This window comes from Oscarella lobularis, chromosome 16, assembly GCF_947507565.1.
Source record: "Oscarella lobularis chromosome 16, ooOscLobu1.1, whole genome shotgun sequence".
NCBI classification, from domain to species: Eukaryota; Metazoa; Porifera; class Homoscleromorpha; order Homosclerophorida; family Oscarellidae; genus Oscarella; species Oscarella lobularis.
In genome coordinates, this window is record NC_089190.1 from 825,688 (window position 1) to 849,598 (window position 23,911).

Here is a 23,911-nt window from a genome sequence, read left to right on the forward strand (position 1 = left end):
TGCGAGCAGTCGAATTTGACTCCAGTAGCGATGACGACGACGGCGATCTTCACCCTTCGCCACCTAACCCGAAGAGAGCTAAAGCGGCTCGCAGCGGAGCTGCAAGATATAACTGTCGGTACAACGAAGACTGGAAAATAACTTTCCTTTTATCGAAAGAGGAAAAACTGACAGACAGCACAGCTTCTATTGCAAATGTGCAAGAAAGATGTCAGCTGCTCTCACCAAGGAAAGGCTGATGTCAAACGACATGAAAAGTCCTCATATCATGCGAAGAATGTAAGCGTAATTGAGCAAAACGCTTCGCTCGTTACAATGGGCTTTGTCCCACGGCAGAGCATGCTTGAGAAAAAGGTAGTGTTGTCAAACAATAAAGAATCTAACACAAGCTTTTCTAGATAAGAAGAGCAGAGGTCAAAATGACGATGTTTTTGGCCGAGCACAATGTCCCCATCGCCGTCATGGATCACATGTCGCCAATGCTTAGAGATATCTTTCCAGACTCTGCAATTGCTAAGAGATTTTCTTGCGCAAGGACTAAAGCTACATGCATTATTAATGACGCTCTTTGCCCTCATTTTGAAACCGAACTTGTGGATCAAATGAAAACGAACCCTTTCTCACTTGCTATTGACGGATCTAACGACACGGACTTACAGAAAATGAACCCTGTAACTGTTCGCATTTTTGATGAAAAGCAGATGAAAGTAGCAACAAAATTTCTGGAGATGTGCTTGACAACAGGAGTTCAAGGTGCTCCCGCTGAAGCCATCTTCTCTGCTCTAAACGTAGCTCTTACGTCAAGATCTCTTTTGTGGGAAAATTGCGTGGGTCTTTCGGTTGACAACGCTTCGGTTAATATGGGAAAACACAATAGTCTTCTTACCAGAGCAAAAGAAAAGAATTCTTCTATTTACATGATGGGATGCCCGTGTCACATACTTCATAACACCGCTCAAAAGGCTGCTCGCGGTTTTAGAAATGTAAGAGAGAATAATATTTGGTTCAATTTAATTGTGGATTATAGATTACTCGTTTTGATGTAAACGACGTAATGATTGATCTTTTCTATTACTTTGATAAAAGCACTAAAAGGAAGGCCGCGCTTGCAGGTTCGTATCCCAACCTTTGGTATGTATTTCCTAGTCGCATTTTCTTTGTTGCAGAATTTGCTGACTTCTGTGGTTTAGAATTTAAAACGGCTATTCATCACATTAATATTAGGTGGTTAAGCTTAAAGAAAACTGTGGCTAGAGCTCTTCATCAGTATCAGCCATTTTTCTTTCAAAGGCAACGTTTTAGTACACTTTATGGCATTGGATTTTAAATCTTTTTAACTCAGGACGAACAGTTTAAAAGACTGCAAAACTGCTTTGGAGATCCCTTGACCGAAGTTTACTTACTCTTTTACGACCACGCCCCGTCGCTGTTCAACGAATACAACTGCTTTCTACAAGTTGAAGACCCAATTGTTGCGTTGCTTTATAAACACGTAAGTTGTAAAAAACACTTAACTTAGTTTTAACTTTTAATTTACTTGGACAGATTAACCAATTTTTAACACTGCTAATGTCGAAAATTTTGCCTGCAAGGCATACTGTGGGTAGACGTCTGTGGGAAATTCAATACAAGAATAGATTTGTTCTATTCGAAGGTGAGCGAAGCGCCCCAATTGTCCTACTTAGCTAATAAGGCTGTCACTTAAAATAAAGATGGCCGTCTCTCTATCGGAATCACCACGAAGGAAAAATATCGAAGCTTGTTGATGACGGAATCGTTTCTCCACGAAATGCAGAGCAGTTTTACAATGCTGCTAGATCATTTTATGAGGTAGCGATTGACTACGGATTGTCACATTTGCCTCACAATGACGAAGTTCTCCGAAACGCTGCATTTGCTGATTTTTCCAATTGTCTTCAATCCGACGAACAGCAAGTAATGTACTTTGTTAAAAGGCAAGTTAGAAAAAAATTAGTTGAAGTCTTAAAAACATGTCATTTTCTATCAAGGTTTGCCACTCTTTTGCTAGCCTCGCGGAGCCAGGCCCTACTGAGCAGGGCGTGGTCCTCACTGCTCGTAGGGCCTGGTAACAGTCGTCTGCGTCATCGACCCCCATTGGCACGTGATCGCCTGGTTAATTAACTAAGTTAGTGCTTCAATTAGACGCTTCTACTGATTTGCTGCAGTAATTGCATTAATTACAGTAATTACATTAATTGCAGTACTGTGCGCTAGAGACAAATAGAAGACTGGGAATGAGCGGTATTGCTGTCGAAAGTGACTTTTGGGCCGAACGGGCTCAATGGTTATGCGTGGACAATAGGTCTAGGAGGTATCTTAACTTATTTGCAGGCTCCGCGAACGGTACGATACCGACGATGTCATCCCTGTGCTTCATGTTCAGAACGTACTGAGACAGCAGTACAGGGAAAGTCTAACTGACAGAGAAATTGGTCTGATTGTGCGCGAGGCCTTCCCTGCGGTAGAGAGGAAGAGAATTAGGGGCTGCTATCAGTATACTGGTCTCTCATGTGACTGCTTTGTACAGCAGTGAAAATTTTGGCTGTCATTGAGCTGTTCTTTAGACGATGAGATGTCGCATTCTAAGAAAGTCAAGACTGAAGAATGTGAAGATAGAAGTAACATATAGATGATTGTGTTGCCTATGTTATATGGAATACATTGCACAGTCATTGACTGGATGAGTGTCATTGCTCACTTGGTCGGGGAGATGGAGGCTCTGACTCGTCTGAAATGCCCCACAAAGTCTGGCGATTTTTTGTCGGACTTCAGTTTCAGTGGATACGTTGACGAGCTTAGATCAGCAGCACCTCGCTTATTTGATCTCATCACGGCACTGGTGCAGCCACCAGTACGGTACAATGCACAGGAGGAAGACGAGGATTGGACGTCCGCATCATCAGCAGTAGGTTTCATTCTATCAATACTCTTGAAGCATCGGTCACAAAGGCTAAGAACCTGGCCACTGATACTGTCACTAATGTTGATGGCAGGGCGGACTATCAAATGCGCATGCTCCGTGAGCATGGTTACTTGAGCGTTTTTTGCGTTCTTCGGGAAGCACAACTGCGCTCTTTTGCGACGGAAAAGGGCCTCCGGTTGACTAAAAAATGTGAGTACTATTCGAAAAACAACTCTTTGTCGGCGGGCGAGTGCGGGGACCCTTTTTATGAAAAGTTAGGTTTGTCGCTTCTTCGATCGGGCGTAGGCCATGCAGTTCTGCTAATACCTAATTAAACTTACTTTTCAAAGTATCCTCTTTCTTTTTCAGATGGATATACAGCTAAAAGACGGTGTTATGTTTAAAAAAGGAGCGATTTCTTCGACTGGTTTTCGGCTTTTAAAAAAGCCAGGGCTTTAGAGTAGGTGAGCTACCCATAAGTTAGCAAAGGCCTGTGTAGGTGTGATCACCTAAAGCACGACCCTTTTGCCGCTTGCTGACGTATTTTGGTCGTGCTGCAGAACTTGGAAGCCTTTGCAGTTGAGCCCTTAGATGTTGCCTGAATTCCGTAGTAGTATAATAGTCCTCAGGCTCTTCTTCTGGCAAGTCTTCCTCTTCATCAATGATATGCTCTGTTTCGTTGCCGTCCACATTCCCCCGATTAGTTTGCATGCTTCGGTTGAACTTGCTAGACAGGTCCTTGATGGCGTCTAGCAGGAACGGCTGACAGTACATGCATGTGGTTCCTTGCATGCATTGAGAATGGAAAGAGTGACCACAGCTCAGTAACAGTGCTGTGTCACCTTCTTCAATGCAATTGTCAAAGTCACAGAGCAGATCTTGCGATGGAGCGTGCGATGATGAGTACCCAAGAGGAAGACTTCGCTGGTCAATTTTGCAGTCCAAGTTCTTAAAATGGAAAGTCCTTCGTTTTGGTCTTCTTGAGGTCTGGGGTACTTCCTCTGACTGACCAAGGTTGGTGTAAATGGCAGAAAATTTGCTCACGAGAAACTCGGCTGCTCTTCCTGCCAGTTCAGCCACGTCGTGCCTGTGTGGTTTTCGTGATTTTTCTGACAAAAAGTTTGTTGAAAATTCGCTGTCAAACTTTTTGGCACTGAGAACATGAGCAAACTCCGCAATTTGATCAGCCGTTGACCACGAAGGGCACTGCATCCGCAAAAGAGAGTGGAATATTTCTACTTTCTTTTCTGTAAAGACATTCATGTAAGTGGAGAAAGTAGTTTTCCACTCTGGAATGACTGTCTCATGGTAAATGTTGTCACTCATGGCTGCCAGCATTGCCTTGTTGTAATTATGGCGTTGTTGAACAATAAACATGATGGTCAGATGTAGTATTGCCCCTTGCCACATTGGGTAGTCGCTGCCTTTAAGAATGATGGCATAGTAGTAGAAAATTAGAGGGCAGAGATCGTCGACAAGATGCCTCAGAGCGAGATATTCTACGTCCTTGCAAACTCCAAAGATTTTTGTGACGTCAGATCGAACAAGAAGCCATCCGCCAAAGAGAGAAGCAAGAATTGTCGTCATCCTGTGGAACTGAGGCTTGCGAGGAAGCGTTTTTCTTCTTCCAAACAAATGCGTGTACAATTGAGAGAAGACGGGATAATGCAAAGATATTAAATTTTCCATTGCATTTAGATAAATGTGAAAAGGACCCATCATTGGAATGAGAGAGAGAACAGGCGACTCGGTATCGGTGCACTAAAGATAATTCATTATCGCTCTGTTTTAGAAAAATCGGCATTCTGTTACCTGAGCTACCAACTTCTTTTGGAAGAAGAAAGTTGGAAAATCACCGATTGATGGAAGAAGGTAAGCTGTTAGATAACTTCTCAGAGCTGGATATGTAGCAATGACGCCTTCTATAGCTTTTCTGTAGTCTCCCAAACACTTGAGGGGCTGCTCAGTTTCATCAAGAAGACGACTGCTTCTCAATCCGTCAAGATCTTTGTGGGTTGGTGTCATATAGCACCTAGTGTCAAAAATACATTAGTCACATATGTAACATGATAATATTATATAATTAGTAGACTAAATACATATATGTCACATGTACCGTACCTTTGGTTTTCAAGAGATGTATTAATATCTCTTGTCTCTAGGCGCTTGAAGGAAGGCGGCAGAGATTCCAACCACGTAGACTGGAAAAATGAAGGTAACTGCTCAACGATGTACTCAGCCAGTCGATCGATGTTAATCAATCCTCTGCAGGTATCGTCTGATGGCCAGAAATGCGGGGACGTTCCGCGCTGCAGAGGGATGCTTTGGATGGGAGGATGAACATCGATTATGCTGGTAGCCATGTGGAGAGCTTTTGACGTCAATGAAGAGGTTGGTCTTGGAATGGTATGGACGCTGTGAAAATCGTCAATAACGACGATGGAAAATTGATGTTTTTCTAGGGCCTCCGAAACGAAATCGTTGACCTGCGGCTTGTTATTACTTGCCAGGCTCTTTCGAAATCTTCTGATGGTCTTTGGATGCCCACAAATTCCCAGCCTTCTTCCGCACTCTAATGCAGCCTCAGAGCATCCGGAAAGTGACATGTGAAGGCCAACGTCTTTGACAAAGGTGATGTTTTGCTAAAGTTATATTTTACTGATTTATATATTTCTATTGATTATAGTCGAAAACAATACCTGATTGGCTAGGTATGCCAATCGATGAAGTTCTCCAACGACACGTTGCCGTCGAAGATCGGATCTTCTTTCAAACACGTTAGACGACATCGAATAGTCGCTCGTTATGACTTTCTCCAGAAGATCAAAGAGGCCAGGCGAGTTCTCTTCACAGAAAGCTTTCATTTCGTCCGGATCGTACAGATTTCCTTTATCAGGAACGTGATTCCGGAAAGCTTCCTGGAAGGACTTTACGAGGCCAAGGAACGACTCTGTAGGATCAAAGATGTAAGGTGAGGAAAATAAATCTGTTGTGGTTACCTTCATGCAGACGCTCACATTCGTTTCTGAGCGTTTGCACGTGTCCTCGAGCCGTTGCTAAGAATAGAAAGAGGTTATAGGTAAATATGTGAAATTTTAGCATTAGTTTTATTAATTAAGGACCTTCGTTCGACTTTGCTGCACTTAATTCCATGCAAAGCCGATTTTTTTCCGCGCATACATCCCTGACTCTTTCAGATAGGGCGTCTGAGTAGGATAAAATATATTAATTATTTAATTAGCGCCTTTATGCGTATGTTCATCTGTTCTCTAAAGAAATACACTTTCTGTACCATTTTCGAGCTCCGAAGTTTCGAGTTCAGCGCGGAGCTCGTTGCATCGCCTCTCCCTCGAGTCTACAGTCACACCCACTTTGTTGCGAATTAGCACATAATATCTGATCGCCTACAGTACCGAGAAGTGACTTCGCTGTGAGAGCCTCTTCGCGAAGAACCTCCCGCTCGGTTGAAAGCTCGTCCACCTTCAGAAGAGCGGCAGCGAGCTCGTTCTGCAGGCTTTCGATTTGACGCTCGGTTTCAGGGCGCGTGGGCGGGTCTCCCTGTTCAGTTATTTTTATCTAGCACGTACAAGGCTACACAAAAAGGCGCGTACCTCAGGACGAGACTGCGTCGCGGATACCGCAGCTCTCCTTTTAGCAGAGGGCCGATATTGAGGGTGAGACGTCACCCTCTCGATGGAATCGATCTCTTCGATGTGACATCTGCAGATAAACGCCGCGGGATTCCCCGTGATGTCATCGAGAACGGATTGAGGACGCTCCGGGCAAGGTCGAAGAGGATCGCGACACCTAGAAACATCGAAAAGAACGGCACATCGGTGATATTTCGCGTGTTCTTCTCTCGAGTGGCGAAGACAAAGTTGAACGTCGTCGAAAAACCCTCGTTCGCGAGCGTTTCTCCCCGAAAACGACGTCGGAACGCCGAAACAGGGACGACGGGATCGTGTGAATGGTAGCGAATGGTAAAAGCAGCGAGACATAGTCAGATAGAGCAGGTCCGAAGGTACGAACAGGTCTGGCGATCCGCAGAATCGCCGGCAGCTGAAGTACCCGAGCCAATTCCACTGACCCGCGAAGATTTCGAATAGATTTGAACTCTCGCTACGCGTCTGTAGCCATTGTCGGGCCAGTTAGAAGCTCGCGATAAGAGCTGTTGCCTTTTCATAGTATCCGGTGACGGAATCGCAAGCTTCGAAGCGCTCTCCCGAAATACTGTCCCCCACAACTAAAAATTCGTCGGACCTCAAATCGAAGCTTTGTCTTCAAAGCTTCGATTGCTGAAAACCCGAAGCTTATCCATTCTGTCTACACCTTATCCAAACCCATTATGTGGGAGGGGGTCATTTAAACGGAAGTCCTGACACCTAATTGGGCTTCGCGAGAGCATGCGCATTTCAACATTTATTTTATTGGGTGACGTCGATTATTACAAGTACAGACAAAGGCATGCGCATTTGATAGTCCGCCCTGCCAATGTTGATAGGGAGGGGAACGAATAGACAAGTACTGATATATTCGTCATAATGTGTGAAAAACATTTTTTCTGAAATTCAGGTGATAAATGATCTCAACGTAATAGGTGCATCAGTATCATACAAAAATGCTTGGCGTGTGATTGAGCAACGTGCTGATATATGAGTCACCACTAGAAAAGATGGCGGGAGGGTCAATTATTTGTGCGTACGACAACCTGAATATTACTAAACATGTAACACATGTCAGGAAAGGTAACACCATAATTACTTCAGTACAGTTTAATAAGTAATCCATTCCTAAAGAAAAACAAATGGAAATGTGGGACATGACAACTCGCTTGCTTATCAGAGTTGAAGGTTTTCCTCAGCCGTCTGACGATGTTCGACTGGTGAGAACATTCTACAAGAGTCCATGCCATTGACAGTGACAGAAATTTTAGAGAAAGACAAGGCGGGACCTTCATGAGACAGATATCTTGCCTTCTCCGGAAGATGACAAAATTGTACTTGATAGCGCTTTGCAATTTCTGATGCAATTGTTAACGAAGAATTTTGAGGTTTATTGGACTCTTCATGGTACAATTCGTAAACTATAGTGATACTTACAATTTGTTGAGGTAAGTGATGGAGTTGTTCAAACCGACGATCCCCATGATTGGACATGTGCTACGTGTTGTCGCGCAAGTGAACGTTCGGCTAAACGAAAGAAACTTATGAACTACTGTTGGAAGTGTGGGAACTCTCTGTATGATGTTCAATAGGAGATGTTCAACAAATATATTTAGAGTCTGCCGAAGATTCGACGGTGGGACTTGTACACCTTAACAGCACTGTCAACGGTATGACAAGTATTCCCATCTGCATAAGCTTGCACGTACTCTCTTGTTTTACGAAAAAATCTACGTATTAGTTCTGGTGTCACCGTCATCAAAGTTTCAGGAATAGCTAATCGGAGAGAGGCAATGTTGTATTTGCAAGATTGCCTTGTCACAGCTTTCGCAGCACACCACACCCTCTCAATGGGATTGATTTCACAGTGATACTTAGGCAAAAATAGACATGTGTGACCTTTGGATGTGATGAAATTCTCAACCATTGACTTCTCCTCCAAAAATTCTGGATGGCTTTGCAGCAAAGCTACCATATCATCTTTTAGCATGCCAGTAAGATCAGCGCCTCTTTCTTGTAGCACTGTACGCAAACCTTTTGGTCGGCCATCTTCAAACACCATCTTTTGCAGCTCACCATTCCAGCTCGTGTCACGCATGACAGGCTGTTTTAGCCCGGCTCCAACCCTCATTCTAGACGCAACAAGTGCGTCGGGAGAAAAGGCAGCGTGATTAGAACTATGGTCAAAGATGAAGACAATGTCGAAACGGTCTTTGGGATACTTGGCTTCCGCAATGGCTACAGCCACTTTCACTAGGTCGACAAAGGCGTCGGATCGCCAGTAGCCATCTCTGTTACAGCCGTATTCTAGACTGATTCTGGCAGTCTGAGGCAAGACGGATTCCGGATGTTGGGATTTGAACTCTGTACTCCTCGTCGGTGAAATCCAAAAATCCGCCAAATTCTTCAATGAAATCAGAAATCATTATACCTGATCCACTGCATTTCTTCTTTGGGAAGCTTTGATCGGGTTGGGCCCAAGCGTACTTTTGGTCATCGTTTGCTTGGAACGTTGACTCGTCGTGATACACTGTCACTAGCTGTTTAGGAGCAGTTAAATCCCATAGCAGACACGATTGCTCTGCTCCAACAACATCACTGGGGAGAGGAGGAGCGGAATGATTTTTCTCAAGGGTCTGAAGCCGCTGTACGTACACTTTTCTGTACGAAACAACATCCGGTCTTTCGTGACCGTCTTTGTAAACACCCCTTTTGGACGTATCAGTTCTAGAAAAGCCCAAATCATGCAAAAATTTTCGTGCAGTAGTCAGTCCAGTCTTTTTTGGAAAATTTTCCGGAAAGTTTGCTGCTTGAAGCATCGTTTCGTTGACGTACTGCATGAAGTCTTTTACTGTCATGTTTCTGGCTCCTTTCGGACAGCTGTGTCGCACCCATTTTGCAGCCATACTCCGACACAATTCGTCTGACATAAATGAGAGCCTAGCGTACTTTCCACGACCGTACTCGAGAAATTCGCCGTCGTTTGTCTTCAATTCGCTTACCCAACCACGTATTGTTTTTTCTCCTTTTCCGACAGCCTCAGACACGCTTTTAGCGGCTTGAACAACAGTTGCTCTTGGTCGTACGCTGCGGTGGTAACAGAAAAGAAGAGTTGAGACCATTTGCACGGTCTCCCGAGATCGATCTGGGTCCTGAATCCAACTTTTCGCAATGTCAAAGACTTCGTTCTCGTCAAGAAAAGTTTCCTCGGGGTCTGCTTCATAGTCGCTGGACGTATCAACTGGATTTTCAGCGACGGGTTCATCCGTGGGCATAATCGGAGCAACGTGTTTATCCGTGGGCAAAATCGGAGCAGAGGCGTTGCCATCGACATCTTCTGTAGTCGCTTTGGGTATTTTCGAACGTGCCAAAGCCATCTTAGCTTTCATTGCGTTTCGTTTACGCCACCGTGCACTCATTGAGACTGGATCGTTTACGGTAATCGTAAAAGATAGCGGTCATCGCCATCATGTGACTTCTTTTGGCCAATTACGGAACGCCATGCAAGTGGTCCCAACTAAAAGCGTTACCAAATGATGAGCACAGCACAGATGTGAAGAAAAAGAACAACATAACAACATTTCTTTGAGCAAAGAGGTAAAAACTGCTAGTCAAGTACCATATTTGCGAACAGCGCGTGGGCGTATATGCGCGCGCGCACTGTACGAAGAACCATATTGCACTTGTCTCCAAGGCAGCCTTTCTCCTCCTGGATGCCAGCTCGGTAGCAGATACCGTGCTTTCAACGACAAGGTCGTTCACCCACTCGACGACGTCTGCAAAGTCTGACATCGATATCATGGTTGATATCCTTCTGGAGAATGAAGTGACCGTCCACAAGCAGAAGCGAAAGTTCGTTGGTTGGACATTTGGAGACGTGCGTAGAAAAGGCCTGCGGAAAAAAGAAGACGGCTGGATCAGACAATTTCTAGCTAAACCGAAGGATAGCCTCATTGACGATGCTATTGAAGAGACACAACCAGAGCAGCGAGTAATAAGTGACGAGGACGTTGCCTGATCGTAAAGCTTTTATTCGGTTGTATTTGATACGTCTGTTAGGCATGATCTTTTGCCAGCTGGTAGTGTTCCCCGTGTGTGGATTTTTTGGCTGGGTGTATTCTTTGCCCAGGTCATGAGGATCCCTAGCAGAGATGAAGAGTACTTGGGATTTAGTCCGGAAATGCAGAGAACGTCGTCCAACGATTTGATGTTTCCCCCCACAGACACAATGTGAGAGAGAGCATCGTTTGTGGCAACCGCCTCGACGCCTTGGAATATGAAACCCTCATCTGCGGCCAAACGCCTTCTCCACTGTAGACGGCTCTGCAAATCTTGAGCCTGCTCCGCTCCCTAGAAAGATGTATGCGACGTAAAATAACAGGTGAGCATTTACATCAATTACGAGATCAGCTCTCTCCAATCTTTTTCTCTTCTCCTTCGGCCGAGTAATCGCCTTATCGTACAGGAAGAAGCCATTGGAGTCTTCTGACCTGAAGTCACATCGGTTGCAACAAGGGTAATTTTCCTGGTCAGTCAGGGTGTAGGGCGAATCCAAATACGAGCAACATTTCCTCCTAATGCACTCCCTTCCAGATGTAAGAGATTTGACCTCCTTATCAACTGTCTTAGCTCTCATTGACTGTGGGCGGTACAGTAGAATAGCGGTGGACTGATCGCCGTCACGTCCTGCGCCCAAACATCTGAAGATAAAGGTATTAATTAAGAGGTCATTACAAATAACCCAAAATAACTGATTTTATGCACCTGGAAGAGTTGACAAATACTGTCCGGTAAGCCGAAGTAAATAACCAGACGAATGTCTGGTATGTCAATCCCCTAAAAATTATATCAATCAAAATTTTGACTCTTGGCTTGGATATAGCGAACCATGCCGAACCCTACGGTAGCTACAACGATGTAAGTTTTTCCTTCTCTAAGACGAATTTCGGCCTGCCGTCTGGTGGCGGCCATTAGCGAGGAATGATGAATTGCAACTTCCCCATGCTTTCTCAAAAGCTTCCAAAGGGAAGTGGCAATCTCCTTTGTTCTAACAAAGATGATTGTCTTGATCTTTTTCTTCGCCTTTAGTGCATCAACGATAGGGCTCAAGGTTGCCTAACAATGGTTGACAAATGGCAGTAGCTGAAAAGAGACCCGTCAGTCTGGAAAATTCACCTCATCCGTCTTCTTCTTGGTCGAGATTCCAAAATACAAATTGCGGCGGTTGATCGGCTGAATGACGCGCACGGGGTCAACAAGCCCACATCGACGACTGATGATCTTCAGCATCCTCTGCGTTATTGTCGCTGTCAAGACCATCATGGGACTCTCGGTCTTTTTCCGGAGGGATCCAATCCGGGCATAGTCGACCATAAAGCTATCCCCCCTACGGCATAGGTGACATAACAAATATTGTATTGGCAAAATCTTTGGGCAATGACCATTCAGAAACGCAGTGAGCTTCGTCAATGGCTACCAATTTGACCAATTTCCTCAGATCACGGTCATCCATAAAAGACGTCAACTCTCGGCTTACAGCGCATTCCGGCGACACAAACACTGATCAGAAAAACATGAGGTACAGAAATCAATTACATTCTCCGCAACTGACAGTGGTGGCAAGAATCAACGTTCATCGATTGCATCCGCCGAACGTCGTCAACGGTGACTAGGGCAGATGCCCCTAATCCCAGACTTCTCAGTTTGGTAACCTGAAATGGAATTATTTCACAAAGCGAATGAAAACAATAGAACGACTTTCACAGCAAAAGCCAACCTGCTCGTGCATTATGGCACAAAGAGGGCTAATGACGATACAGATAGCCGGTTGACAGAGGAGGGGCGGGAGCTGGTAGCATAGGGACTTCCTTCCGCTAGTTGACATCGCGACCCTCTACTACAGCGTTAATGGCTTCTATTTGCCCAGGGCGAAAAGAAGCATGTTGGAAAATTTTTTCCAAAGTTGAGGAAGCCTTATCCGCGATATTTCTCTCAATGCTCGAGACTGCCGCCATGTTTTCAAACGTGCGCGTGCGTTCCGAGCGTGGGCAACCCTAATTAGTCTAATTGAAGCACTAACTTAGTTAATTAACCAGGCGATCACGTGCCAATGGGGGTCGATGACGCAGACGACTGTTACCAGGCCCTACGAGCAGTGAGGATCACGCCCTGCTCAGTAGGGCCTGGCTCCGCGAGGCTACTCTTTTGCCTTTTGCTTCGCCGGCGAAACAAGTTAGAATATCTGAAGAGCTCTCGGCTTACCAGAGGCTAGATGACAGCTTCATTCCTCCGGCTGTTCTTAGCTCTGCAAAGGTAAGCGAAGAAGATGCTTCACGTTATCGATCGGACGTTATTTGGAACTACTTGGCTACAGTGAAAAGACCTGACGGTCGTAAGGCATTTCCTAGGCTTTCTGCGGTTGCAAAATTAGTTTTGGTGCTGCGACACTCAAACGCAGGCGAAGAAAGAGTCTTTTCTCTTGTAAGAAAAAACAAAACTCCGTTTAGGGCCGATTAATCTTAGTGTAGAGGGTACTTTACCCAACTTGCTAGCAATAAAACTTGCTACTGTAGTGCCTTGCCATAAATTTGAGCCTCCTGAGGCTGTAATAGAAAAGTCCAAAATGGTGACATGGGACTATAACAAGAAGCACAGAAAATATATCATTATCTAAAATAATTTTGTGCGCAACACCAGCAATAAATAGAAAAAAAGTTTTAGATAGGCGTGGTTTATTAAAAAAGTAGGCGTGGTTAAAAATTTTTTTGCGCGCATTACTCCACCCTATCTCACGCATGCCTCATAGCAATCCTTGGCATGTCTGCAAGAAATGCACGGCCAGTTATTCTATAGACGCCCGGGCCAAACACCAAATGGCCTTTCCCACGATTGTACAGTGCGTCCCAGAATAAACCGGAATTCTTAGCGCGCGCAGTCTTACTCTCGTTTCTTTCTTGAAACGAATTAATTACGAAATGTAGTGCTGCGTCTTTGAAGCGCATTCATTTCGCAATTGTTCTATGGACGTGACACGTCTGTTCGATGCTTAGATAGTGCCACAGCCAGTGAATAAAGCCACGCCCTCCCACTTCAGCTTTTAATTCATTTCTCGACTCAATTTATTTTTTTTAATTTTTAACTATTATTTTAAGCGCAGATGCTTTAGCAGAATTTTGTGCAATCGGCCTTTTGAAATAGCTTTTTTTAACAAAAAACTACGGCGATTTATCCGAAAATATACTGCGCTTAGCGTTTAGTTCGTTTCTTGATCATTTCAGCCTTATTCATGTTCTAGGCTTATCCTACGTTATACCTAAGGTCGTCTTTACAATTGATCAAAGTTGTCAGAGTATAACGCCTTATTTAGCCAAAATATTTTCGACTGAAGTTTAGGGTGCCGAATGGCGTAGGTCTGAATGAACGCGGGGTACGCCGGACCAGTGTACAAACGCAATAGGAGACTCAAAGTTACGTTCTGAGAGACTAGAAAACGAAAAAAGACGTTTACCGCAAGAGTACAACGACTTTAACAGAGAGGTTCCTAAAAAGGGGCCCCGTTTTTGAAAACTGTAGGAGGTGCGCTTTCTTCGTTTTATGGCACAAACGTGCCATAAAACAAAAGAAGAAGCACTGTTCTAGAATTCCCGGTTTATTCTGCTACGCACTGTACGTAAGTATGAGACAGTAAAGAGTTTGTAATTTGGGCGATTTGAATTTTAGGCATACTTTCTCCTTCCAAATATCGACTCGTCAATTTCCACTTCCGCTCCAACACCGCCGGATGTTATTGGGTTCGATATGAAGTAATCCGCGCATATGTCCCGAATGAAATTGTACCAATCCGCTGCTGTCTTCTTTGTTATGCCAATATCATGAAAAACTGATGATACAGGCGTTTTAGAAGACCACAAGTGGATCAGGCGCAATCGTTTTTCGAGGCTTAAATGGGAGCCCTCAAAAACGAATCCTGTACTTCAACTGCTACTCGGATTAATACAAAATGACTTTCACGTACGTTGCGCAGAGAATATTCTTTTCGGCGACAGCGCCAGGCCCTTCTCTCAGGAAATTTTGGCCGCCGCTCCGCCGGCCGCAAACGCAGGTCTTCGTCATACGAAGTATCCCGTGGCGTCTGCACCAGTCAGAGTGGACAATAGGGTTAGTGTTAACAAAAATTAGCAGACCAAAACGAAAGTGAGACCTAAATATCGCGCCTTTTCTACCGACCTAATATATTGACTTGGCTACTAACGAATACATGGCACACTACTAATTAGGGAGGGGCAGCTATTTAGCGCACAATAGGGGTGGGGGAAAAAGTGAACCAAAGCCCTCACCTTTTATTGTCCTCCGGTCGTGTTTCGAACGCGATTCCGGTTCGGGCGAAGCCATAGAGGTGTTTCGGTGCCGGTTTTCGTTGTTACGTCTCGCGCACGCGCACGGTGACTTTAAATTGAAAAATATTGTCCGCACTTTTGCGAATGATATTCAATACAGTCTTTACGACCATTTGAACGATATTCCCAATGGCCAAGACACAATGGCACGAATACAGAATTTGAAGCAAAAAAGCCTTGTCTTCTCCTTTTGTCCTAACCCGTGCTAACCCTGACCCTTGAACCCAGTATGGCTACGGCATTGATTCCCGGCCATGTTCAAGGCTACATTTTACCACTATGCTCCCTCTGTTCAAAATGGAGCACGGAACAGGAGGTCAATTGTCGAGAAAACCATAATAGGGACTCATCGTAGACTCTAAACGACGAGAAGAGCGTCACCAACGACCTTGTTTGGATACTAGATCGCTCGTGGAATGTATGGGTTCTCGGCTATCAATTGGTATCGTGAGTAGGAATGATAACTCCTGGCCTCTGACATTAGCGATGGGGGGCTTAGTCCTTACTGTCTACTTTTGCTATTCCCTACCTGGTGTAAGCCCAGCCCTCGTAGTTCACTGTGACTCTCTTTGTGGAGACGGTTCCAAAAAAGTTGTGGAAACAGCTAGTAAATTGCGCTCGCCAAGTAACTCACAATAAGTGAGCTTAGTAGTTTGAAATTTCAAAAATTTTGAAATGTTGTTTTTACTGTATGAGAGATGTCATTTTTTGACAGCAGGTCGTCGTCGACCCTAACTCTAGACAAATTCGTACCTCGTCCCGGTCCCGTGACGTGCAGAACAATAGTGATAATTTATTGTATAGATCACCTGACGAGGGCTACTTACGCCATCGCAAATGCATCGATTCGCTGGTTTTGCAGCGATATGTCTGGACGTCTTCAATAGACTGAACAGATATCTACATATGAGTCGATTCGATCCTTGGCGTCGCCTCTCCACGCCACGACGTCACAGTAGACGTCGACAAAGGTCTTTGCTTTCTTACTGTTTATTGTCTTGTTCTCATTTCGCGGGAACAAGCCGTTGGGCTGGTGTCACTCGCAAAGCGCTGCAGGTCTGTCCATCACCAAAGTGTATTTTTGTCTATCTGCTGTTGCGTCTTCTCTTCTAAAAAGGTAACCAAATAATATTCCACATTTTACTCAAGCCAAAAATGGGTCCTCATTTCGTCTCCGCGGGGAAAGCCACTGCTGTATTTATTTATTTTCTTTCCATGCAAATCAACCTCATACAAGAACGCCTCAAACAAGAACCCAACTCAAACCAGAACCTCAACTCAAACCAGAACGCAACTCAACCTCAAACAAGAACTCAAAAAAGGTAAGCAGTCACGCGCATGCATTGTCACATCTCCGGGGAGGCCGGAGGTTGCTGCTGACCGGCGTTGGATGTCGAACGCGCTTCCGCGGCAGTAGCGGCAGGATTGACGATGGCGCAGATGTCGCTTGCTCCAGGAATAATGTAGAGCATCTTCTTTCTTGACGCGCAGCTGGGCGACACCAGCAGACTTGTATCCAATGACGCACGGCACAGCGGGCAGTCGAAATCCAGTGTCGTATCGAGGAACCTGTCGGCGCACGAGCGGCAGGCGAAAATTTTTCCGCAGCATGTGGAAATTACGATAGGTCCTCCAATTGGACCCAAGCAAATAGTGCACCTCGATGCATCCCTCACTTGCTCCATGACCTCCGTATTTTCCAACGGCGTGTTTAGTTTTGCCTTGCATTCCCTAAGCTCCTTGAAAATCTCATCTACCTTATCAGCGGCGGTTGGCGCCGCTGGTTGTGGCGGCGTCGGGGCAGTTGTCACTGTCTCCCGAGAGGGGCTGCTGGCGGCACATGCTGCTGGTCCCCCCATCCCAGCGCGATGATGGCCTCGCCTTCTTCTAGCTTCTTTCGAAGAACGGGGAAAATTTGTCGATTTTTCGTTGTTCAGAACGGCAGACCTAAGGGGACGAAGTCACAAAGGCACTTAATCTAATTGAATCTCTCCCACGCTTACCCCTTGTGCCGCTTTCGTCGTGGATTTCGGACATATTTTTGTCGACAAGAACAACGTCGTCTTCTTCACTGATGAAGCCGTTATTCACGAACGTCTCGTTTGCGACTTGGACAAATTGAGGAACGGACAGCTCACTTTCCGGAACGCTGACGTTGGCCGTCGTTAGCCGTTTTCCTGGCTTCATATTTCGGCAGTCGGGCGAGTACTCGATGTCGACGAGGTCGATTCGTTTTTGCACCTGGCGATCTTCCAGCTGGGCTTTTCGTTTCCGCCGACCAGCACGGAATGGGAAGATTTGCATAAATTTGACAGCGCCGGGGCGTTTGGAAGACGAACGTGACTGGCGCCGGCAGTGGCTAGTGAACTGCCCGACGGCTGAAAGAGGCTGCTGATGCTAGACAGGTCACAGCCGGTGCCTCTAGCCGAGCCGGTCGACGATCGGGGCAGGGATGACTCGCTTCGTGCGGTGGGCGGCATGTGAGAATCGCTACCTGGGTCGACGAGGGGTATTTTTTCCTTTTTCACAGCTGAATCGGCTCGTGTAACTGTTAGGGAAAATGGGGTCTATTGGCGAGCCTTCCTTTGTACCGGTCACTGCTAGGTACGAATTTGACGACGTCTACTCGCAAACGCCGTGTTAGCTACTAGTGAGGGTTCAATTTCATCGTTATTGCAGTACGTTCATTATCTGATGCAGGCGCTGCAAGGATACGTCAGAAGACTTCAGATAGTACGTCGACGAGTCGGCTCCGACAATACAAACCGCGTTGGGATTCTCTGACATTGCACCACTAGCTATCTTATCGGTCGAAGTGTGGACCTTATCTTTGGAACGTCTCCTAAAAGCTGGGAGGAGCCAAAAACTATCCTTGCAGGGGATTGGACCAGATTTTCTTCCGGCCGTTAATTTGAAGAGAGCAGTCTTTGCCCGACGCTAAATACGGGGAACGTACTCAGAATTGAAGACTGCGTAGACGAAGACGAAATTAGGAACTACGTCGCCCAGGGATTTACGCATGAACAAATAAGCGAGGAACTCATGAGGCAGTTTTCTCGTGTGCGCGGCCTCAGTGCCTGCAGTGTTCGGCGTTATTGCGGTGAAAGAGACATTCACTGGAAAACTCCAATAACGGACGAAGAGCTGCAGGTAGAAGTGGGAAAAGGCATGGAAAAGGCGAGCTAACTCATTTACTCTTCGATCGCCCTTTGACGAAGTCTACTTTAGGTTGGACCAACGTATGGCAGAAAAACCATGAAAGGTTTCGTAGCGACACAAGGAGTTAATTGAATTGGTGAGGTGGCTAGGCCCTAAGGAGATCCCCTCCTTTGTTAGAGTATCCGGGATTAGAGTGTAGTAATCACATTATTCCTCTCTCATTTTAGGCGCGAGTGGGTAGAGCGTTGCAAGAGGTCGCAGCAGAATGTCATCGCAGTAGGCAGGCAACAGCTGCTCGGCGTACAAATCCAATTCCGTATTACGCCGAATACTTTGGCCACAACTTACATATTTACCAGAACGAGAAACTGGCCATGTACCGCGTCACGCATGTTGCTGCCATTGATGGATATAGCGGAAAACTCGTCCGAACCGCTACTATGCCGGCTAAAAACAACCAAGCAATATATGAAACCTCTTTCGCCCAGTCGTTCTTAAATATGGGCTGTGGGAGCAAGTGAGAGTTGACCATGGCTCAGAGTTCCTGCTCATCCTTTTGTACAACAAAGCCTTGCTCACCTAAGAACCAGTCATTCCCGACAGTGTTATGTTCAGTCGAGCTCAAAGCAAGTACGCTATAGCGTGACAACTGCTCGAAAAGTTCGATTCATCTTTCTGTTTAGAACCACCCCATTGAGAGGTTATGGGGTAAAGTTAAGCAACGTGTAAATTACCCTATAAAAGAAACGCTCAATCTTTTTGTTGAGCAAGACGCCTTAAACTTGGCCGACGAAGCGAGCAAATTCCCGAGTCTTTTGTTGCTATGGAAACGAGCAAAGTAGGAATATCTCGCTTTATGGACTCTTGGAACAAGCACCCTATACCAGGTAAATTAACAATGCTATTTTGCACAGTAAAATCGAGCAGCAGCAATTCCTCATTACGCGGTTCCGTCGCTTGAAGAAGCTGTTCAAACCTACGAGGCTGAAACGGAATGTGCTCTTGCTCTTCCTCACACGTTCGGAACAGACATGCCAGCTAACAGTCCTTCCAAGGCGTTCGATCGCGAAGCGGACATGCGCCATAAATTCGATTTTGAAGAAGTGTTTTCCCGCAGTGAATGGAGATAGCACTCTGCTGCAACAAGCGGTCCGCCATCATCGGAGGCTTACAGAATCACTGTTGTGACCGCAGAAACTCTTTGTCTAGCTGTGTCAAAAGTTGTTAATGTAATTAATAAAAGCGCTTGCAATGTGCAATATGATGTTCCCTCGCGTACATGGTATGAACTAGCAATAATGTTGTGGGAGCCCGTATGTCCGGCTAGGGTAAACGGTTTTTCCTTCCTTTTTCTTGAAAAGCCGTTTACCCTACCCGGACGTATGGACCTTAGTCAAAAATCAATAATGTTCCACTGATTATCTCTACGTTTTTCCGAGTCCTTGTAAATAAGCCAAATAAGCAAATTATTTATTTAATAAAAATAGAGCTAAAATGAAACTTAAAATTAATAAAAATAAAACTAAAAACTAAAATTAATACAAAAATAAAACCAAAAAGAGAACTAAAAATTGAAAAAATGCAGTGCCCTTTTGCATTTGTACATAGGTAGACAGTTATGAGGTCGTGCACCGACCCGTCAAGAGCAGTTTTTCTTGACGAGGTCTTGTCCAGGACCCCGAGGATGCCTATAAATATAGTCAATAACAGTTGTTAAAAAAATCACTCACACTTCTTAATTATTTTTCTTTTTCCTTTGAAACAGACTCAAGTTCCTCTTCAAGGCAAACGCGTCTGTGACATTGTCATAATATGAAGCTAAGTATCAAGAAAATATTAGCAAATTCTTCAAAATTCTTTCTTTTATTTATTTTCTTACAGTGTCCAGCTTCAGTGTTCTTGAGGCTGGGCCAGCCTCTTCCCTTTCCGGCATGCATTACGACGTGCGAATGTGGAAAGCCGATTGATCAAAACGGTTACCACCTTGTCACGTGCAAGCATGGCGGCGGTCCCACATGGGCACACAACCGTGTCGTATCTGGTTGGGCTGACTGCGTCCGAGATGCGCGGGTCTCTCCTGCCGTGTCGAGCCAAGTCACGAGTGTGTCAATAACGATAATCGCCCCGTATCGTCGCTTTCGGCACTGGAACAGGAGAATCGTTTGAGCTCGATATCTCGTTGGCACATCCTTGGAGTTCTGAAGCGTGTCGTCACGCAGCTGTTGAAGATGGGGCTGCAGCAATAATCCGCGAGGAGAGAAAGATCGAGAAGTACTCATCTGTTTTTCGTCTCTGCGGATCATCATCGTGCTTTGTTCCGGTTGTTGCAGAGCACTTCGGACGCTGGGGCAAGCACGCAAGTGATTTCCTCAATCGCCTCGGAAATTTCGTACAACGCTCTGAGGCTTGGCAAATGGAGGGAGCACGTCGACGCCGACAGCAACCGATCCGAAAAAATATCAAAAATGATTTTAGGGCGAACTTGGAAACCGCCAACCGGTATCTCGTGCGCTCCAGTTACAAATGTCAAGACGTTGGCTAAGGTTAGCCTGTAGCCAGACCTTCTCCCTTGATCCCGTATAACGGGCTCGGGAGAAGGTCTGGCTACAGGCTAGGCTAAGGTCATGTTGGGTATAGCTTAAAACAGACAGAAAATAAGTTAGGTTATAGAAATTTGGAGGTTGCTTACATCCTTCTTCAAGGTCCTTCACATAATCCACCCAGTTTTCCATAATTAATTCCTTCCTCGACTTCCCGAGAGCTACTGCCGGACGACGAATATTGGACTGAAAATAATTCGAGGAAGGCATCGGCACTGAGTGGTTGGGGCATGCGCTCTTCAAGCCAAATAAAATCCAAGAGCTGGATGTTGGCGCAGAATTTCTAGGGCAGAATACGACTGCAGTCCTGAGCACAACTGATCCAGCTCTGCCTTTCTTGACAGGACAACCTCATGAAGCTTTCAATAAATGTTTTTGATTTCACGCAATGTTTCAAACCACTTACATCGTTCAAGCACGCAAGAGCTATTATTTTCTCATAATCAGAAGATTTCATCAAAGCCGACGGCTTTGAAAATCCTAGGTCATAGCGGAAGTCGTACTCGTCTGATTCCAAGTGTCTTTTGCGTTATCTTCGTGTATGGCTTTGCGCAACTGTATGGAAAGACGTTGAGGGTCGTGCCACAGATTAATAATCCCTAACCCAAACCTTTTCTAACTTTGCTTTCAATTCGTCACTTGAGACATCTTTATACTATGCGTTTACTCTTATCGTAGTCTTGGATGGTGTAAATTGTATGGTACGCGAGTTGGTTTGAATATTGGCCTTCTGCATGCGACGTACGTCGTCGTAACTTCCTCTCTCGTATTTCAGCGCCGTTAAAGCTCGAATCTATAGCTATCATGCTGGCCTAATTACCAACACTTTCCTTGATTCAAAATTGTCTTTAATAAATAAAGCATTTTTGCAAATTAATAACAGCTTTTGAAAACGTCTTCTGTTCGAAGCTCACCCCAAGCGAGTCCGAACATACATACACACACACACACACACACACACACACACACACACACACACACACACACACACACACACACACACACACACACACACACACACACACACACACACACACACACACACACACACACACACACACACACACATACATACATATATATGCACACCCGGTTTACAAACGCAGAATTCCAGACGGCAGCTCTCCTTAGGTTGGGGGCGGCAATCCCTCTTCTCCGGCAGATCACCAAATGCAATTGCGGAGCTCGGGTAGAAGCTGACGGTTATCATCTCATCACCTGCCCTAAAGATGGTGAGCCGATTCGGCGACATGACGACTGGCAATATTGCTGGCATCAAATGTTACGGTCTGTCAACTACCGGGTGGAACTAGAATAGGAGAAAGAATTTGAAGATAAGAAGAGACCGGACATAGGCATTTATGATTTTGAAAACGGGAAGAAACTACTCTTAGACATCAGCCTGATACATCCCCTCAGCCACACGGCAATCGGACCCAGCGCGAAGTCGAACGGAGCGGCGGCGAAAGCAAGAGATGAACAGAAGATCGGAAAGTATGGAGAAGTCGCCACTGCGTTGGGCTACCCTCTCTCTTGAATAAGAACAACAGGAAATGCACAATTTGGTAAGAAACTAGTTCATGTGCCCGTGCTTCGCACGGGGAAATACATACATGTACGGCACTGTAGTGTGAATGCTTGTGGTCCCATGTTATCGACTCTTAGTAGTATAGATTGCGTGGGCGCGGTTTCCCCGCTTTGTGTAATTTTCGCTGACTCGATCTCTTCTTTTTTGCGAAGATCTGCAAGAACCTCCTCATATGGGACGCAGCTGAGCTGAATTTGCTGGTGAAGATGTCCTATAGCGACGGAAAGGACATTGGCGTCTTTCTCTTGCGCCTTGTCAATGTCTTGTCGGCGCCGTTGAAAAGGAAACAGTCCTTCGGGAAGGATGTGGTCCAACAACATTTGCTAAATTTGCACATAATTAGGTTCTCATACGTACCATAAACTTTTTTGTCATTTTAACGTTCGTTAACGATTCACTATCAAAAGACCTTTAGAGTATCCCTCGCCGTGTCTTCTAGTGGATCAGCTAGTACGCACTTTCCTGTTTTTCTATCCAGAATAATATGAGTTGACATTTTATGTTCTACGTTAAGGCCAATACACTGACCACATTTCCTTCGAAGGACCCTGAGGTCACTGCAAGAAATCTAAAGACATGGGTCTAGCAAAGATACTTGTTTTCTAAAATGGGTTGTATACCTACCTAATCAATAAAAACCTTTTCTAATAGGCCAATGTTGTTGTAAATAATTCGACGGATTTCTGTCCAGAAAATGCTGCCATCCTCATTGTCGAAAAGGTATTTTTACTTGTTAGTCCACTTTGTTTATTTAAAGTAGTAATCTTACCTCTTTGAAAAGTAACCGGCGTTTGTTGGCGATGTCTTGTATATATATGCGACTACGCCGCCGAAAAATATCGGCGCGAAATCTTTTTTTTGAAGAAGCCGATAAGATCATAATTCTCAGTAGTGGATTCTCGCCACTTTAATCCGATAATATATACATATTTTTTGCATTATAGCCTAAAGTTGTATTCGTTCTTGTCGTCGTCGAAGAAGAGGACATGATCACTGTCAACGTCGACGTCATCTTCGAATGCCGCGCCTGTCTCCATGCTTTCGATCACTCTGATAGTAGAGCGACTCGACTCGATCTTCTTACGGGCTACACAGACGTCACGGACCCTCCTCTTCCGTCTCATCGTCATCGTCTTCTGCACTCTCAGCCGCGAGAGTCTTTTGTTTTCGTTCCGGCGTCACTTCGTCAGACTTGTCTCCGCCAAACTCTGCAGCCTGGTACTGTTTTCCTTCTTTCGATGTCTTCTTCTTCTTTTTTAGATTATTTGTTTCGATCTTACACGAGTTGAGGTCCACGATGTTTGGTCTTCGGCGCGTGCGTCAAAAGAAAATTATATAAAGCTTTGCTCTAAGTAATAGGTATTTAGTTAGATTGATCTATATCCGTGTCAGTTATTATTGATTAGGATATAAAAATATTTACGCGTTTATAGCATTAAATATTTACTGAAGATTATCGCATTCTGTTTGTTTCCTCGCTCACACCGACTAAGGAGCTTTTTGTCCGCCAGACTTTCGAGTATGCCTCTGAGAGAATGAAAAAACTATGCGGAAGGACGCCCTTCTTCGGGTCATAGGACGAC

At 45.1% G+C, this 23,911-nt stretch overlaps 1 pseudogene; it reads left to right on the forward strand.

Annotated features, from left to right (window-relative positions):
* Positions 1 to 17,541: 17,541 nt before the first annotated feature.
* LOC136196910 (uncharacterized) lies at positions 17,542 to 18,723 on the forward strand (annotated as a pseudogene).
* The last annotated feature ends 5,188 nt before the right edge of the window (positions 18,724 to 23,911 follow it).